The sequence below is a fragment of the Vombatus ursinus genome, unplaced genomic scaffold, assembly GCF_900497805.2.
Source record: "Vombatus ursinus unplaced genomic scaffold, bare-nosed wombat genome assembly UNPS02014786.1, whole genome shotgun sequence".
Taxonomy (NCBI): domain Eukaryota; kingdom Metazoa; phylum Chordata; class Mammalia; order Diprotodontia; family Vombatidae; genus Vombatus; species Vombatus ursinus.
Genome location: NW_020954564.1, coordinates 30,968,798 through 30,975,806, shown reverse-complemented (window position 1 = coordinate 30,975,806; position 7,009 = coordinate 30,968,798).

Genomic DNA, 7,009 nt, shown 5'->3' with positions numbered 1-7,009 from the left:
CTAGAACCTCATCCCAAAAGAGGAACAACCTCAGTTGTGTCAAAAAAATACAAGGAGGGGGTTGGGAGAGCCAACCTGTTAGACCTGGTACTGTTACTGACTCAGTGTAACNCTAGAACCTCATCCCAAAAGAGGAACAACCTCAGTTGTGTCAAAAAAATACAAGGAGGGGGGTTGGGAGAGCCAACCTGTTAGACCTGGTACTGTTACTGACTCAGTGTAATACCTGGAACAAATCACTTTCCCAAATCTGGGCTTCAGTTTCCTCATCTGTGAAATGAGGGGTTATGACTAGGATTGTAGTTACTCAGTTTAGAGGTGGAAAGGGACCCCAGAGGATATTAGTCTAATACCACCTCATTTTTATAAAATGAGGGAACTTAGTGCCAGGGAGGTTAAGCAACTTGCTCAAAGTCACACAGGTACACCAGAAACGGGATCTGAACCTGTGTCCTCTGACTCTAAAGATAGTGTTCTTTCCGCTCCACCATGCTTCCCCTCGCTATAAGATACTGGTTTTATATTAAGTAACCTATGTGCCCTCATGAGAGGGACAATAAATTCATTGAAGGTTGTTGTTGTTTATTTGCTTGTTTGCTTTTTACTAAATTAAGATTTTAGTTCCATGTAAGGAAGAACATCTTAACAGAGCTCTTCTAAGACATTGTCTCATTAAGCTGTGAGCTTCTGTTTATTGGGAATCAAGGCTGAGTGACCTTCTATAAGAGGTATTGTAGAATGGAATCATAGTTCAGCTAAAGGTTGGCTAAGAGTACTTCCAACTCTAGGTTCCTCTATGAGAGAGACAGACAGAAAGAGACAGACAGAGACAGAGAGACAGAAAGAGACAGAGGCAGATGGAGATAAAGACAGAAAGAGATAGAGACAGGGACAGGGAAGGGGAGAGACAGAGACAAAGAGATAGACAGAGATATGGCATCAGAGTCAGAAGACCAAGGCATGTGTTTTAGTAGCATTGCTTACTAGACATGCAACTTGGGTCAAGTTCTCTTTACCTTTATGAACAGCATGTATAAAACAGTAATGACAATGGCATTATCTGATGTTAAGTGGATAAAATGAGACAAAGTTTGGGAAAATGTTTTGTAACTGGAAAGAGGTTTATGAATAATGACAATAATAGCAGATATTTAGTTTAATACATTTAGAATCCGTAATTTCACTGGTGTGAGCACACACATACCTCCATCACCAATGTAGAGCACTAATTCTCCATTCCTAAGAAGACAGTTTTCTAGAAATTTGTATTTTTTTTTTAAACCATCACTTCATGGTTGCCATCTGGGGATGTGAAAGTGTCATGCTTCCCCACCTGGCTATTTTCCAGGACTCCATAATCTCCAGAAACTTATTATCCTTCAAGGTGACCTCAGTTCTGAAACTCACACCTCCTCAGTAACCCCTGCTCCACCTTCCCTGCTTTCAGCTTCTTTTTATGTGCTTCCCCCATTAGACTGTGAGCTCCTCAAGGGCAGGGACTGTCTTTTGCCTTTCTATTCCTGTACTTTGCATAATACCTGGCACACAGTATGTGCTTAGTAAATGTTCACTGACTACTGCAGTGAGAAAAGACATATTATACTGTCCATTACTGGGCTCAAAGCCTCTGTGAGTCTCAGTTATCTGTAAAATGGGGATGACATAATTTACTCAGGCTGTCTCAGAGAGTTGTGAGAACAAAAAGAGGCTCTGTGGAAAGACCACTGATCTTGACAACAGAGAGTCTGGGTTTGGATCTCAATGTGTCCACTTAATGTGGGGCCATCCTGGACTAATGGCTTCGCTTGTCCAGGCTTCAGTTTCTTCTATTAAGTGAGGAAGTTGGTCTAGATTAGAGGTTCTTAATGTGAGACCCCCCAGGCATCCATGGATAAATTTTAGGGGGCTTTGAACTTGGGTGAGAAAAAATACACCTTTGTTTTCAATAACCTTGAACTGAAATTGATCATTTCTTTCAATTATGAATTTTTAAGAAATTCTTTTGATAAGAGGTCCACAGGTTTCAACAGATGACCAAAGGAGTCCATGACACCAAAAAAGTTTAAGAATATCTGCTCTAAACAATCTCTCAGATCTAATGATCCTTACTAGATTGATAGGACTTCTCCAGGCTGTCATAATCCAGGGTAACCAGGACACCATTATCAGACACCAGGGGACCTCAGGAAAGTGTCCTTTATCTGGCTCATAATAACACAGTGCTTGAAAATTTACAAAGCAAAATCTCCATTAGCTCACTTGATTCTCATAACAATCCTTTGAGATACTTAGCTTATACATTTGTTGTTGTCCAGCTGTCTTAAGTCATGTCTGATTCCTTGTGACCCCCACCTTGGGTTTTCTTGACAAAGATACTGTAGAGGTTTGCCATTTCCTTCTCCAGCTCATTTTAAAGATGAGGAGACTGAGGCAGACAGGGTTAAATGACTCACCCAGAGTCACACAGCTAGTGTCTGAGTCTGGATTTGAACTCAGAAAGATGAATTTTTCTGACTCCAGGCCTAGCACTCCATCCACTGTGCCACCTAGTTGCCCAGGATACACATAGTAGGTACTTAACAAATGTTTTTTTGACTCAGTGACTGACAAATAGGATCACAAGGGTGAAGCNTAGTTGCCCAGGATACACATAGTAGGTACTTAACAAATGTTTTTTTGACTCAGTGACTGACGAATAGGATCACAAGGGTGAAGCTATGATACACATGTCTGGGATTCATAGGGCATAGGATTTCGAGATGCCTAGGTCCTAAGATCATCTAGCCAAACTCCCACATTTTACAGAAAATGAAAACAAAAACTGAGGTTCAAAGATAGGAAAGAATTTTCTCGTGTTGACATAAGTAATTTGTAGCAGAGCTAAGATTCACACCTAGTTTTCCACCTTCTTCTCCACTCCCACCAACTTCCTTTTCTTTTCTTTCTCCCCTCTGCTCCCCCTACTTTTCAGTAGGTTTTTATGTGTAGTCTCTCCTCATTAGAATGTAAGCTCCTTTAAAGCAGGGACTCTCTGTCTCTGTCTCTGTCTCTGTCTCTCTCTCTCTTTCTGTGTGTATCTCTGCTTCTGTTTATCTGTCTGTCTCTCTGTCTTTCTCTCTCTCTGTCTCTCTCTCTCTTGTATTTTCATTCCCAGCCAATACCACAATGCCTGGCACAAAGTAAGTGCTTAAGAAATGATTGTTCACTGGACTTGTTGACCAGGTCCTTTGTATCCTGTGGGCGGAAAAACCTAAGCTTCCAGCTGAGATTTACTTGGGATCTGACAAAGTCATTTTACTCATCAAGTACAATCAATTTCAAAGGGTAAATAAAGGAAGAGTCCTTTAACCAGACAGAGGAAAATAGATTTTACTGGCAAATGATTAGTTACAGGCAAAGGCACAATCAATAATGCCCACAAGATGAAAAAATATGAACAGTATGAATTTTTTCAGCATGTTTTAATTGCACATTTTGGCATATCAATTGGCTCAAAGAAAAGAGTATCTATACAGTGAGAAAGCGTATCTTGAACTAGAGGCAAAAACAGGGAATTTTTTTCCCCAAAGCACAGATAGTTTTTATAATCTCTGATCTGGGGCCTTGTGCTTCTGGGAAGAGCATAGGAATTGCCTCTTTACTTTTTATTCTTCTCTTTAGTACCATGGGCACTACCCTGAGAAAACCTAATCATCCCTATTTAACTATATTTTTTGATGTAATGGCAATGATATACCTTTGGGTAGGAGGGAATTGAATAATGGGAAATTCACCAAAAAGGTTTTGGGTAACATCTATTTAAGCAATGATAGGTATAATCACAATTGAGAGGCAGGGAGAAAAAACTATTTTAATAACAAGTAGGAATGACACCAGTGTTTATGCCCTAGTGATGGGGTGGCTATGATAAAAAAAGAATAATATTTATTCAAATACTTTTGCTAAAAGCTTCATATATTGGGGGTGCCTAGGACTTGTGAGATGGGGAAATGAGCAATTTGTTCATGATTGGAATGGACCCTAACACATTCCTCATCCTAAGTAGAACATGTTTTGTATGAACCAAAACAATGGTGACTGAGGACTTATCTGGATTCTCAAGGGAGGATGGAGCAAGAGTAGACTTTTCTGTCTTCCAAGTTCATTTGTGAACCAAGGCTCACCTGATGTTATCCTCCTGTGGGCCCACAGCCTACACTAGAGGTGGGGAACCTGTGGCCTCGAGGTCACATGTGGCCAAACTTCACAGAACAAATCCCCTTAACAAAAGGATTTGTTCTGTAAAACTTGTTCTCAGTCAAAAGGCCGCACCCCGAGGACCTAAATAGCCATGTGTGGCCTGGAGGCCACAGGTTCCCCACCCATGGCCTACACATAAACCTCCATGAGCACAGGAGACTATTTAATCAAAATAGTTAGGACGTGGACTGATTCTTAAAAGAAAGATTTTTATCTCTATAACTTTATCATTCTGGATTAGGGAATGCATCTAATTGTTATAAGAAATTGGTTATCCCACTCAATATCAGAGGACTTTACTATAAGAGGGGGAATCAAAATTATTTATTAAACTCTTACTAAATGCTATGCACTATACTATAATTGGGAGATACAAATAGAAACTCAAGACAGTCCCTGTTCTCAAGGAGCTCACATTCACATTCAGTAAAGTTCAGTAAAGTCTTACTCTTCATGGCCCCATCTGCAGTTTTCTTGGGGTGATTTGTCATTTCCTTCTCCAGCTCATTTTACAGATGAGGAAACCAAGGCAAACAGGGTGAAGTGACTTGCCTAGGGTCACACAGCTAGGAAATGTCTGAGGCTGGATATGAACTCAGAAAGATGGGTCTTCCCAACTCCAGTTCCAGGGCTCTATCTACCAGCTAGCTGCCATACATTCTAATTAGGGCACACAATCCCTATGGGAGTGAGTATTTAGCAGCAGAGTAGATAGGAGCCCAGTGGTGCAGCAGGGTAGATGGCAAAGCCCAGGAGTCATTAGGGAGCAATGGCAGGTAGATAGCCATGCCCAAGGGTTTCCAGGGCATAGCAGCAGGGCAGTGAGAAGGCCAAGAGGTCACTCATCTTATTAGAAGGGACGTTGATCATAAAACTGTTAGGTTTAGCCACAGACCAATCTGTTGTGGATATGTTTGCTACAACATTATTAGCTCTGTTTGATCCTACATAAAGGTTAAAAAATATAGTTTAAGGTAGTCAATTGATGAATTGTGACTCTGCATATCCCAAAGATATAATATCAAGGCCTGTCTGAGGTCATCACATGTGAGAAGATTTCCCATTCAAAGTAACAAAACAAAGCAAGCCTTCTCAGGGCTGTCTCCTCAAATTTCCCCAGCAATCTAACACACCCACTTAGAACTGGCTTGAACCTAGGTGTGCTGTTCAGCACTCCAGCTAGGGCCTGCTAAAGGTTTTTCTAACAAGACAAGACTACTGATTCATCAGCATTAACACTTTTAGCTGGATCAGAGTGAGATCACAGATGATTCAAATGTACCATTCCAGGGATTATAACAAGCAGTAAATTCCATCGGTAAACATTCACTGGAGTGCAGGTGTCCTGAAGGGAGATTCAGTAATAGCAGTGTCTGGGAGTCATTGCAGGTATAGGATACACACCAAATTGATATGAGATCCTTCTAAATATAGCACTTTTTAGCTTCTAAGTTTTTTCGTTTTCTTCTAACTGGCGCCATGTACCGAAAACCACATGAATTTTATAATATGTGTCAAAGAGAACATTCTTGGTATGACTTAGCAATCACAGATGACTCAGTCTTATGAGAATTTGTTGTTGTTGTTCAGTTGCTTCAGCCGTGTCTGACTCTTCATGACTCCATTCGGGGTTTTCTTGGCAAAGATACTGGAGTGGTTTGCCATTTCCTTCTCCAGCTCATTTTACAGATTAGGAAACTGAGGCAAACAGGGTGAAGTGACTTGTCCAGTGTCGCACAACTAGGAAATGTCTGAGGTGGGATTTGCACTCAGGGAGAGGAGTCTTTCTGACTTTAAGCCTGGCCCTCTATCCACAGCATCAACTAGCTGCCCTATGTGAACTTACAGAGAAGCAATAGGAGCTCATTCTAGATCAGAAAGATACTTATAAAGGCCAACCAAAAAATAATAATAATATGAGGCTGTAGATTCATGGTTGTCTGTGTGTGTGTGTTTTTAAGGCAATTGGGGTTAAGTGACTTGCCCAGGGTCACACAGCTAATAAGTGTCAAGTGTTTAGTCTGAGACCAGATTTGAACCCAGGTCCTCCTGACTCCAGGGTCAGTGCTCTATCCCCTGTGCCACCTAGCTGCCCCCATGGTTGTGTTTTTATTTGCTTCTCAGGCAAGTGAGAGGTGAGCAGCACGATCAGTTTGCCTTTTGTATTATCCCCACCTTAAGAGGCATGAGTCTTTAACGTAGCTTTCATAGATTCAGGGTTCAAGGTCTTGACATTAAACAGCCCTGCTATTGGTTGGCAGTATTTGGTGGGGCCCCTTTTTCTTCTTGATGGGTCTGAAGTCGGGAGTCCAGGTCTTCGGGATAGAAGGTTTAGAAACACAATTTCAACTGCTTGACACATATACAACATACAGACACTCATCCTACCCCAAAATAGAAAGATGTGGTACTAAAAGTCTCACATTCAATAGTGCAGAGGGCAAAGCATCAGATCACGTCAAGCCAGTATCAGCCTATGCTATTAACCAACATCTAACATTTACATGGATATTAACAAGAGACAAACAAAGGCACAGCAAGGATGGAGAATCAAAATGATCATTTCTACTTAAGATAATGTTATGTAACTAATGCTAATTTTAGGAATGACATTCTAACACTGCATGAACATTATCATTTCCTACAATCAACAAAAGGACCTCATGGAGGGGTGGTAATCTATTCTCATTCTTTAGATCACCTTTGAACATCAGATGGTTGGAAGACAGGGTAAGAATGATAACATTGTTAGGTTATTGATGGAAATTTT